Raw genomic sequence first — 12,865 nt, forward strand, 5'->3', positions numbered from 1 at the left:
GTGTACCTGCTCCTTTCATGTACTGGGCAACTTCCTTGTCCCATTCATGTGATGAACAGGTACACAAATTGGGGAGGGGAGGGGGGGCGTGTGTGTGTGTGTATATAGAGCTTTTTATAATGTCAAGCACTAAACCAAGATGAAAGAAATATATATGATTTCCAGAGCTCCACAGAAATACAGTGATAAATAAGACATTAACAAAATTATAGCCAATCACTGCATTTCAGTATATAACTGGTACAATAAAACATATAATACTTTATTTAATAATAAGGCAAAGGTTGCATTCACTAATTATCATAAAATCTAATTATCAACCAAGTGAAATAACGTTGTTTGCTTAGAAGCCATAAGATTGTTAGTGAGAAAAATTTACTTTTGTATTAGCGAGTAATCCACGGACCACCACAGTCACAGCTCCAGGATTACACCAAAAGCTATTGAATAGTCTATCCTAATGTTATTAGTAGTATTTTCCCCACCAGCCACCAATCCCTCTCCCTGACCCCCGTTTCCTTAAAATTCCCTCTATTTAATATGCGTCCGCTGTTAAATTTCCCGCTTGTTTATTTTGATTTTTTGACAGAAGTGCTGGAGTGGTGCTCCAGTGAGCTCTGGCAGCACTGCACCCCTGTTTAGATCCAAGTTACATGGACCCGGGGATCAAGCTGCCCGGGTTTATGAGGTGTTGAGTGAGTATTTCTGGTCTGGGATCAAATGTTTTTTTCTGGAGTTTCTTTGGAAACAACGACTGCTAATCTGAGGAGAGAATGAGTTTGCATTCCATCCCTCACAAGGAGAAGCTGTGATTAAATGGGCTGTTCTGTGTTTGAAAAAGTAGAAGTAGACCTGGGGTGTTCAGTGTTCGAACTGTGTTTGGAAATTCCTCCTCGCTGTCACCTGTCTGTCAGACAGGGGAAATCAAACAGAATCTCAAGTCGCTGGAAATCTGCACTAAAAATGAAAAACTCTGAATCCATTCTGTTGTGAACCTGAATCATTAAATTTGTTCCTTACCTGTTGAGCGATTCTGGTGAATCCAGTTTCTTTTTATTCCATTCACTCTGGAATGGTTTAAATTTCCTGATTGTCTGTTATACTTGGGAATGTGTTCAGTGCAGTTGTTGCTAACAAGCTTCACCTGAATAATCCCAGGAATGATCGGCTTTATGTATGAGGAGCATTTGATGGTTCAGGACCTGTGCTCAATGGAGTTCAGAGGGACGGTGGGGGTGGTGGAGGGATGTATGGTTAAGTAAACCTATCGAATGCTGAAAACCCTGGATACAGTGGACATAGAGAGGATGTTTCCATTAGACGGAGAGTCTGACATCTGACAGCACAGTCTCAGAATAAAGAGGCTTACCTTTAAAATTGAGTTGACAAAAATTTCTTCAGCCAAAAGATGTCTGATCTGTGGAATTTGTTGCCACAGATGGTGGTTGAGGTTGCCATTTGGGTATATTTATGGCAGAGATTAATATACGCATGATTGCTAAGTAACTTCCGGGTTACAGGAGGAAGGCAGGAATATGGTGTTGGATTAAATCTCAGCCATGGTTGAGTGGTGGAGCAGACTTGATGGATCGAATCACCTAATTATTTTCCTGCATCTTATGTCTTACCATGACTGAATGATGACTCCTTCCTATCTCATATCAGGTTTTGTGACGTGTCAGGGACAATTACAGATTTGTTCACTGAGATCATTATATTTGTCTTCAATATTTAGATTTCAGTGAGCAGAAATATTTTGTTCTCCTTTGTATTGTTGGCATGCTTCATTATCATTTATGTTAAAGTTAGACCTGCGGTGAGAGATTTATTGGAAGAAAAACCCACAACTGGAAGCGAACCAGGACTGAAGATGAGGGAACAGCAGCAAGTGAACCAGCCCTAGGACTGAGAGAACCGACTGGAGAGAACCCAACTGACTCGGAGATTCCAGTGATTCAGTCAGGAGAAAGTTAGTGAGTCTCATTTACACAAATACTGGTCCTTTAGACATTAGATGCCTGTAACAGGAAGGTAGGGAATAATTGGAGTGAGCTGAATGTGACCAGAAATACAGTTATGCCTCTATCAGACCCAGTTGCAATCACTCCAGATCTGCTAATGTGCTGTCAGTATCCCAGCTCTATAAAGTCTCTCACATTCCCTCAGTGTTTGCTCATTTGAAGAACTTGTATCTTCTGAAGTAGCTTTTGGTCGGTTCTGAGTGTGGAGAGGGAAAGAGGGGTGTTTATATTTACTATCTTGCAAAAAGAAGTAGTTGTTTGCAATTACTTGCTGCAGACTCACTACCCATACCCTGTACATTCTCAACCAGATTATTGACATCGATGACAAGTAGCAATGGGTGTTACCCTGGGGAGCTCCAGGAGGCAGGGACCTTGATTCCAACAAAGAGCTTCCCATCATCACCATCTGCTTCCTGCCATTGAGCTGTTTCCAGACTCTGGGCTCTGTGACAAACACAATGTTAGCAGCAAGATTAGGCTGATTAATATAAAGAGAGATTTGTTGCTTCCTAAAAGCTGCCTGATACAATGGACCTGATCCTCCCTTGTTCACAACGTGATCTGCCCTAGGACTCATCCTCCCGGGTCACACTGTGTCCGATAACCCACATCCCCAACCTCCCTCCACTCCGCCAGTAACCCCACAACTTTCCCACTATTTACCCCATACCCGTACACGTAAACAGATCCTTGTTACCGACATCCACTCTCACTGCTTGGGGAACCAGAACTAACTGATACTACGTTACCGGCACAGACTGTCCAGCCAACTGGCTCAGTCCCGACCCTTTCCCACTGCAACCGACCTTCGATTTTGTACAAACTCGAGACCAGCCCCTTCCTCACTGCTGCCCAACCAGGCTCAGAGCTTGTTAAGGAGCCTCGTGTGTGGCACCTTGTCAAAGGTCTGAAAATCCAAGTACACAATATCAACCAATTCTCCTTTGTCTACCCTGCTTATTATTTCTCAGAGCTTTCCAACAAATTCATCAGGGAAGATTTTCCCTTGCAGAAACAATGCTGAGTCCAGCCTGTTTTATCTTGTGCCTCCAAGTACCCCGAACTCACATCCTTAACAATCGACTCCAACAGCTTTCAAACCACTGTGAGACTAACTGGCCTATAGTTTCCTTTCTTCTGCCTCTCTCCCTTCTTGAAGAGTGGAGTGACATTTCTGAAATCTTTATGGGTTGAGCTAAGAAATCGCAGGGGTAAAAGGACCCTGATGGCAGTTACCTACAGGCTTCTAAACAGCTGCAGTGATGTGGACTACAAATTACAACAGGAAATAGAAAAGGCTTGCCAGAAGGGCAGTGTTATGATCATTGTGGGGGATTTTAACATGTGAGTGGATTGGGAAGTTCAGCTCAGCACTGGATCTCAAGAGAGAGTATTTGCAGAGTGTCTACGAGATGGCTTTTTAGAACAGCATGTTGTTGAGCCCACTAGGGGATCGGCAGTACTGGATTGGGTATTGTGCAATGAACCAGAGGTGATTCGAGAGATGGAAGTGAAGGAAGCCTTTGGAGGCAGTGATCACAACATGATTGAGTTCACTGTGAAATTTGAGAAAGAGAAGCCAAAATCCGATGTGTTGGTATTTCAGTGGAGTAAAGGAAAATAGAGTGGCATGAGAGAGGAACTGGTCAAGGTTCACTAGAAAAGGACACTAGCGGGAAGGACAGCAGAGCAGCTGTGGCTGGAGTTTATGCGAGAAGTGAGTAAGGTGCAAGACAGATATATTCCAAAGAAGAAGAAATTTTCGAATGGAAAAAGGATGCGGCCGTGGCTGACAAGAGAAGTCAAAGCCAAAGTAAAAGCAAAGCAGAGGGCATATGGTTATGGGGTTCTGCTTCTACAACATGATACAAAACATGGCCAAAGGCACTAGGATGCAGACAATAATCAAAATTAATACAATCAGACTTCCAAAATGCTAAAATAACCCCCAGAAGTCCCTGATTATATTGGAAGACCAGGGCCACCCCCCTGCCTCACTAGTCCCAAAATTGTGCAGTTTACTGCCAACATCTTGAATTTTCTTGTGTTACAAGCCAGTAATATTGGAAGATTCGTACAGCATTCCTTATCTATAATAGCACAGGTCCTTCATTTTTCTGCTAACATAAAGACTTGGGCCATCTGATTCTATCGCACTGTTTGGCAAATTGCAATCATCTCAGTTACCTGTGCTTGAGTGTCAGTCACAGCTCCGGCTGTATTATTGGCCAGTTCTTCTAGAGTGGCTGCTAAATTCATTATTTCCCTGGAATTTCTGGCTACCCCATAGGAGAGAGAGGCAACAATCCAAAATCTCTCAGATTCTGTTATACCCCTTCGTTACCTATTCCGATGGGGTGATCCTGAGGCTGAGCCAGGATCCTCAAGTGTGGCACAAGGTCATCCAAGTAGCTACAACCAGTCCAACCCTCGTCCCCCCTCGAGAACCCGTCTGGTAGGGTGTGGTTCCACGCCGCTGCCCTGTTCTTTCTCCCGGCAGCCAGGGATCGGCCCTATTTCCACAAACCCAATAAGTTCCATTTAGTGGTCCAGGGGTATCATAAGTTCAACTCTTGATACAGTTACTACTTCCCACTTGATATGGTGCACTCTCATTCTGGTTACACCAACAAGTAGTACTAGCCACTGCTGCAGATGTAACTCTTATCCCCGGCCTTAGCTTGGAGGGGTCTTGTGGAGGAGATCTACGACTCCAACACTCAAAGCAACACCATCCCCAGACTCGCCTTCCAGACCTGGATATGGTGAAATTGACAATGCTACCATTACGGCTATCAGAAAACACTATAACAGAATTGACTCCGCTAGTATTCAGAGGCACCACTGACATAGTCTTACCCTGTTGGAGAATCCATGCACATACCCAATGTGCTCCCTGCTCAGCTTGCTTAGCACAGATGTGGCAGAGGGACAGGAAAGTGTTAAACTGGGGGCCTCCGGAGACAGGGGCAGGTTCCCTTCGGGTCATTAAAATCAGCATTAACCAGTACATTTTCCAGTCCTTATCAGTTCTGCCAGTAACGTGTTTACAGTCCGTTCAATGTATCCACCGGAGCTGCCCTTCCACCTTCGCTACAGGAGGTGTTGTCAGTAGCACTTGGTTCAGTCCTCTAAACCTCGGTCCCAACTTCTTACTATTACGAACCCCGTAACTGGGTCACTTACAAGCAAAGATGGAGACGTCCGTTGAAGTCTGATGATACTATTTTTAACAGTATTTATTAGTAAAAATACACACAAAAAATCAGTGCAAATGTACAGATAATATACATCATCAATACTAAATCTAAAAGTGCGGGTATAATAATAATCAATAAGAAATAGCTCTATCATTGTCTAGGGGATAATGTATTGTCCGATGGAAACGTAAAGTTCACTCAGTTCATGCAGGCTGCAGCCTTTGGGGACCGCTGGGTTGCAATGGTTGGAGAGAGAGAGAGATTTGGAGAAAAACTTGCCGGATTTTCTTTTATGATTTCGATCCGTCAGAGTCTCGTTGGTGTGGCCATTCATTTGTGGCCTCTCCTTTAGCTGAACCGTTCTTCCGTGGTGAGCCCACCACCCTGGCAAGGGAGGACTCACACGAGCCCTCACCGGCTGTTGCTATTAAACGCTATCACGGGATGTCTCGTGTTTCACCTGGTGCGTCTAAAGGGATTTTTTCCCAGACCCGCTTTTATCCTTACTCACGGGGTCCCACGTGTCATTCAGGTTGGGATGATGCAATCCCTTAACCAGACCACTCTGGTTGTCCCCTGAGGGGTTTCAATGAATAGTACAGTACTCAATACACAATTCCGTCTCCAAGAGACAATAGCCATTATCATTGGTTCTGTTTCGCTGAGGGCAGGACACATTCCAAACCCTGTGTATTCTGGACGTCTTTCTCTCATTTCCTGGGTCTCAGACCCGAATTAATAGCGATCTTGCGATTCTTAAAAAGCAGGGGGTGATTTTGTACCCTTCGGCCCCTCAGAGTTGCATCACATTCGTAACATTACCATCCCAGTTCTTGAGCAGGTCAATTCTCTAGGCTGGATGGTGGAGTAGTCACCTTTAGTTTAGGGTTCGTCCTCTCAATAGGCCTGTTGTACCTGTGAATGCAAGCTTTAGAGAGTTTTTGTTAATTTCCAAAGGTATTTTTCCACCTCCTCCCCCAAGGTATGCATATCCAATGTTGCAGGTAAGCTGTCAGGGAGGAGCGGCAAACAAGGTCGGGGTCCCCAGGGAGTTCTCATGGGCTTCCTATAGAGAATTTCTGCAGCCCTGTCTAACTTGATGGCGTGATTCTCATATGGAATAGGACTAAGGGTAAAACAGTCAGGTCAATCCAGTTTCTTGTGTAAGTTTTCCCAACTTATCTTTTAAAGTACCATTGGCTCATTCCACTATGTCGCTGCGTTAAAATGATGGGTGCAGTGGAACTGCTGTTTTATAGCAAGTTCTTTACAGATTTCCTCATTTATTTTGGCCCATTGTCCGAGCTTATCATTTCTGGAAGTCCATAGCGAGGAGTTATTTCTTTTAGCAATATGTTCACAACAGTCGTAGTGGTATCATTAGTTGTAGGAACAGCTTCAATCCATTTGCTAAATCCATCTACTATCACTGAGCAATACCTATAACAATGTACTCTAGGTAATTCTATAAACTCAAGTTGCAAACAAGAAAAAGGTCCACCAGTCCAGGGGGTAGTTCCAGAACAACAAGGCATCCACTTTCCAGCATTTGTTTTTTTTTTACAATTTAAGCATGCTTTGGCTCGTTTTTCAGCTGCTTTCTGGAAGTCAGGATTGTAATAATGTATTAACCATTCCCTCCTTGCAATGTACAATTATGTACAAGATCTATAAAAATAGGTAGGAACACAGAGGGAACACAGAGCTGTCCCGCAGGGGTCACCCATAAATTGGTCTGAGGTTAGAGGTGGCAACCCATTTGGGACCATAGTTTGTGCTCTCCTTCAGGGGTGTCCCTCTGTTAGTTACGTATTGCCCCCATGTCTGGCATACCCGTCCTTAGATTTTGTCTAATAGGAGCTTGCTGGGTTCCCGAGGGGACTAAAAGTGTGAGATTCAAGGCTGTCTATTTGGCCGCTGCATCAGCCCTAACATTACCCTGGAACATGTCATCACACTCCCCAGTATGGGCCGCACATTTAATAATAGTCAAAACTCGAGGTAGCTGTAGAGCGGTGAGTAAGCTGTCTACAAAGGTAGCATTACTGATGGGGTGGCCAGAGGAAGTCAGGAATCCCCAATGCCCCGTAGTCAGTTCATAATGGGAGTCCATGTAAACGTTCGCACTTTAGTAGCTTGTTCTAGGATACAGGCAGGAGTCAAAGCAAACAGCTCAGCCTTCTGGGCAGAGACAGCCGATTCAAAAGAGGCCTGCTCAATTACAATGGCATGCAAAAGCTTGGGTACCCCTGGTCAAAATTTCTGTTCCTGTTAAACAAGTAAAAGTTGAACTGATTTCCAAAAGACATAAGTTAAAGATCACACTTTTCAGTAATATTTTAAGCAAGGAAACTTTTTTTTAAATTTCCAGCTTCTACAGTTCCAAAATAACAAAAAAGGCAAAGGGCCTGAAGCAAAAGTTTGGGCACCCTGCATGGTCAACACCTGGTAACACCCCCTTTGTCAAGTATCACAGCTTGTAAATGCTTTTTGTAGCCAGCTAAGAGTCTTTCAATTCTTGTTTGTGGGATTTTCGCCCATTCTTCCTTGCAAAAGGGTTCTAGTTCTGTGAGATTCTTGAGCCGTCTTGCATGCACTGCTCTTCTGAGGTCTATCCACAGATTCTCGGTGATGTTTAGGTTGGGGGACTGTGAGGGTCTTGGGCAAACCTTCAGCTTGTGCCTCTTGAGGTAGTTCATTGTGGATTTTGAGGTGTGTTTAGGATCATTATCTTGTTGCAGAAGCCATCCTCTTTTCATCTTCGGCTTTTTTACAGTTTGATGTTTACATCCAGAATTTGCTGGTATTTAATTGAATTCATTCTTCCCTCTACTAGTAAGTGTTCCCTGTGCCAGTGGCTGCAACACAAGCCAAAAGCATGGTCGATCCATCCCCGTGCGTAACAGATGGAGAGGGGTTCTTCTCATGAAATTCTGCACCCTTTTTTCTCCAAACATACCTTTTCTCATTGCCATCAAAGAGTTCTATTTTAACTTCATCAGTCCACAGGGCTTGTTTCCAAAATGCATCAGACTTGTTTAGATGTTCCTTTGAACCTTCTGAATTGAACTCTGGGCTCTTTGGCTTTAACCCAGGGCAAACCCAGAGAGCGATATAGGGAAGCACCAGTCCTGTCTGACGCCAAAGGAAATCTGGAACTTCAGGCAGTAATGTGCTGACATCTTTTCCTTTAACCTCTCCAATCACCGTGACTGGGAACTTCTGTCCCTTGAGGGGGACATAATACTGGCTTTCCTCAGTTGATCACCCGGGAGGGTCGTAGCACAGAGTCACATGAGGGTCGGCCACTGGCAAAAGGGGTTCAAACGCAGTGGAGACCAAATTAAGTGCCCATCACTGGGGGTGTCAGTAACTGGGGAAGCTGTCGGTTGTTCACTAGTCCCAGGGTGACACCCTTGTCCACGCAGAGAATCTCAACTTCCAGCGGACAGAGCAAGTCTCTCTCTGCTAGATTACACCCCGACTGGTGGTGACTGTAAATGAAACTTCACACTGGGTCCCCTGGAATTCCACCTGCAGTGGCTGGGTACGTGAATACGTAAGTGCCCTGCCTTTGAACCCAGACAGACCGATTGTCTGATAGCTGTTTTCCATTTTCTGATACCATTTCCTGATCGAGAGTGGATGTGGTTGCCCCCACATCATTAATAAATGGAATTTCAGCAACTTGCAATATTACATTGGGCCCTTCCTGAGGGGTGATACTCATGGTTGGAAGCATCCTTGTTTGTCAATTTCTAAACGGGCTGTTGTCCCCACTTGTCCCTTGGTATGTTTTTGTTCCCATTTCTGATCCCCAGATATAACCCGCTCGCGTCCTTCTTCCCGCTGAGCATATTAACTTTTAATATTATTTCCCTTCGGGGTTGATCAGGATTCAAAAATCAGGTCTAAGCTCGTCCCATTCCATTTCGGTCTTTGTCAGGCCAATCCATATTATTTGTTTTAATCATGTTGGCTAACTTAGTTGGTAAGCTTTGGAGCAGTAAGGCTTTAAACTGGGGAGCGGATTCCCATCATTATAGACTCGGGTCTCCTGTGAAAGTGCTCTCGCAGGTCATAAATCGCTCCCAGTAGACTGGTCCTGATTCTCCAGGCTTAGGCTTGCTTTGACATACTTTAGTGATGTTTGCAGGTTGCTGGAGAGCCCTTTCCAAGGCTTGAATGATCCGGTCTGTCTGTTCATTCTCATTATGGATTCCCGCCTGTAACTCCAGATAGGTTTGGTATCTCAGTTCTGCCTTCCATTTCCACCCCTCATCAGCTGAGAGAATCATGCAGCAGAGCGAATAAATCTTGCGGAGTCGCATTATGCACTCAGCATCACAGTCACTGTCCTCAAACAGGGTCGGTATGCCAGACATCGGTTCGGGATCCCTTGATTCACTTATCAGTTAGAACTTCAGACTGATGTTCCTGCCCTGCTCTCCTATCTAGGCCGGCCTTGATTTGCTTACGTTGTTTTCCCTGCTCTCGTTTTCAGCGCCCATCCACCCATTCATGCTCCACTTTCAGCCTCTCCCAACCTTTGGCATTCCTTCTGCAGTGTATACCTCTATCCCTTTGTCAGATGCATTATTCCTCCAACTTGCTAATACTGTACTGTTCCACTTTGCATCTGCCTTATCCTTCCATTCCCTTTTCAGTAATTTCCACTTCTTTCCACAGTTCTTTTTCCATATCAAATTTACTGCTTGTTCTCATGAGGTAATATCCCAGGCTCCCCCCCCCCCCCCCCAGTGGCCGGATTTTGTTCCCCAATTTCTTATTCAGTGCTGCACTCAGCATTCGCAAATCTTTTCCCTTGTCTGGAAGACTCTCACACATATTGTGTTGGTCTGCTGTTGTCCCACTCATATCACGTGACTGCAATTGACCTCTGTTCTTTACCCAGCACAAAGCCTTCTGCTCAATTAACAATCAGATAAATTTACATGGCTGGCACCTGTTAAATTGATAAATTTACCTGGGACCACCTCCTGCCCACTTACTAAAATTGACCCAGTCCATCTGCCACCTCAGTAAAATTTTGCCCACCTTATACAAGTCTCCCAACAGATTCTTTCCCGATCCTGTCAAGGTATACAATCAGCTTGGGTGAGGGACCGTACCTTGAAAGGAACTAACGGAGAATGCCAAAATACCTATTGGGTGCCCGGTCAGTCTCCGCAGTCCCCAGAGTGGTCCAGCTGCTTACTCAGCCCGTCTGCTTGGCACTCCCTGTATTGGGATCCTGTTTGTGACGCCAAATGTTAAAGTTGAATCTGAATAAAACACGAGAGACCAGCTATCGTCACCACAGTTTATTGCGCATTCTCCTGTAGGAGTTTGAGACCCAGTTGTCAAAGGGAAGGCACGTAAGCAGTCAGGTTATGTAATTATACATAGAAAGCCCCATACATTACTATTTGCAAGATGTTGTTTGAACTGGTATGCTCACCAAGTCTGCTGGTGCAAAATTTAATTACTTAGATAAGAGAGTTCACTAAATGAAGGTTTTAATTGCAGATGCACGTACTGTTCTGTCCTTATCAGTTATTCCCTTTGTAAGGCCCGGAGTTAGCTGCAGACAGATGTTCATTCCTGTCCTTTTCAGCGAGTCCTCCTCCCTTTACTCAAATAAGGATACAATGTATCATGTTATCAACTAACGAGGGTATAATGTATAATGTTATCAACTAATAAGGGTACAATGTATCATGTTATCAACTAACGAGGGTATAATGTATAATGTTATCAACTAATAAGGGTACAATGTATCATGTTATCAACTAACGAGAGTATAATGTATAATGTTATCAATTACTAAGGGTACAATGTATAATGTTATCAGCTCTCAGTGTGTCTCTATGCAAGCCACAGAGAACTGGGAATGAGCCTGTCTTAGTTAACTGCTGAAGACAGAGTTTACTTTAGTTCAAAAATTCCTATTCAGTGCCAATTATTCTTTGAGCCAGAGGTTACAGAGGTTCAAAATGATTTTGTTATATATCCTCAATTCCTCAGGATTGCTCTGGGAAAATACTCATGTTACCTGTGTGTATTATGGCGATGCAGAAGTTGCTGGAGAAATTAGTGGAGTGATATTTGGAAATCTGACATTTTAAAGTGTAATTTAGCAAGCAAACCACATATGGACAAAGTGCAAAAGCTCTGGTGAGAAAAGTTTTCATTACCGGTTACAAGCCTGCTACATAGGTTGTCTGAGAGTGCAGATGAACTTGATCTAACTCAGAGATCAAAGTTCTTATGGACAATGCTTTGCTAGCTGTTAAAATGAATACCTCTCTATATAAAATACACTGTGCACATGTTGTCACTGGGGAAAAAAATGCACATTACAAGATTTATGTGCCCACTGGTCATTACAAGTTAGAGGGGACATTGGTGGGAAGGTGGGGAGACCTCCAGTGTTCTTGACATCCTCACCTACAAGATGTGCATCCAGCTGCAGCTTGTAACCCTGCACTTGGAGGAGTTGGAACTTGAAATGGATGAATTCTGGATCATCCAGGAGTTGGAGGGCGTGATAGATATGACATGAAGAGAGAATTGAGTTACACACGAGGTGCAGGACACAGGAAATTGGGTGAGAGTCAGGAAAGGGATGAGGTTAAACATCCCTCACAAAATACTCTTGTTACCATCCCACAGAACAACAGGTGGACCACTTTAGAAACTGTTGGGGGGGATTATTAGCAGAGGAAAGTCAAAGGGGTGATAGGGGATTCGTTATTTAGGGGAACAGAACAAGAGGGGACGAATATCCTCGTGGTAAGGCTTTCCAATGCTAGTGTGGGGAGGGTTGATGTGATTAAAGTAAGTTGTAGGGGGAACGGGAGCCAGAATGACAGAACAGATAGTGGAGAGGGTGAATTGTATTGAATTTATTACATACATTCTGCATCTACGTGAGTAGTAGAAATCTTCACGTTACGACTCTGTCTAAGTGTGTAATTTATAGTAATTTATAACAAATAGTATGTAGATAGGGCAGTCAATATGACATAAAAATCAATTAATCAGTCTGATGGCCTGGTGGAAGATGTTCTCCCGGACTCCATTGGTTCATTTGCTGTGGTACCGTTTCCTGGATGGGAGCAGCAGGATCAGTTTGTGGTTGTGGTGAATTGGGTCCTCAATATCCTTCGGGCCCTTTTATCACACCTGCCTCTGCAAACGTCCTGAATAGTGGGAAGTTTGCATCTAGAGATGTGCTGGGCTGTGCGCACCCCTCTCTGTAGGCTCTTTCAATTAAGGAAAGTGCGGTTTACCAGGCAGTGATTCAGTCAGTCAGGATGTTCTCATTTGTGTTCCTGTAGAAAGTCCTTAGGATTTGGGTCCCCATCCCAAACTTCAACCGTCTGAGGTGAAAGAGGTGCTGTTGTGTTTTTATCACAGCTAGTATATACAGACCATGTCAGATCCTCGGTGACCCTCTCAACCCCAGATCCATTGATGCCAATTGGGGTTAGCTTGTCTCCATTCCTTTTGTCATCCCCAATTAGCTCCTTTGGTTTTGTTACAATGACTGAGAGGTTGTTTTCTTGACCTCAGATAGTGTCAGCAATCAAATGGCTGAGCATGGTGCGATGAATGTGCTGAGCTGTGTATATCGCA

The 12,865-nt window shown here is 44.2% G+C and overlaps 1 protein-coding gene across 8 annotated transcripts in view; it reads left to right on the top strand.

Moving 5' to 3' along the window:
- The window catches only part of LOC132407297 (oocyte zinc finger protein XlCOF6-like), a 42,039-nt gene that overhangs the window by 18,923 nt on the left and 10,251 nt on the right, over window positions 1-12,865 (top strand). For 3 of the 8 annotated variants that reach the window (XR_009516435.1, XR_009516436.1, XR_009516437.1), the window contains exon 1: window positions 1,294-1,969. The exons of 2 other annotated variants lie outside the window; for them this stretch is intronic. The gene's annotated coding sequence lies outside the window, so the exon portion shown is untranslated. Of the gene's footprint in view, window positions 1-1,293; window positions 1,974-11,319; window positions 11,402-12,865 lie in introns of those variants that run through there. 3 more of the 8 variants (XM_059993604.1, XM_059993601.1, XM_059993602.1) reach the window with 3 other exon arrangements.

The sequence above is a fragment of the Hypanus sabinus genome, chromosome 18, assembly GCF_030144855.1.
Source record: "Hypanus sabinus isolate sHypSab1 chromosome 18, sHypSab1.hap1, whole genome shotgun sequence".
Taxonomy (NCBI): Eukaryota; Metazoa; Chordata; class Chondrichthyes; order Myliobatiformes; family Dasyatidae; genus Hypanus; species Hypanus sabinus.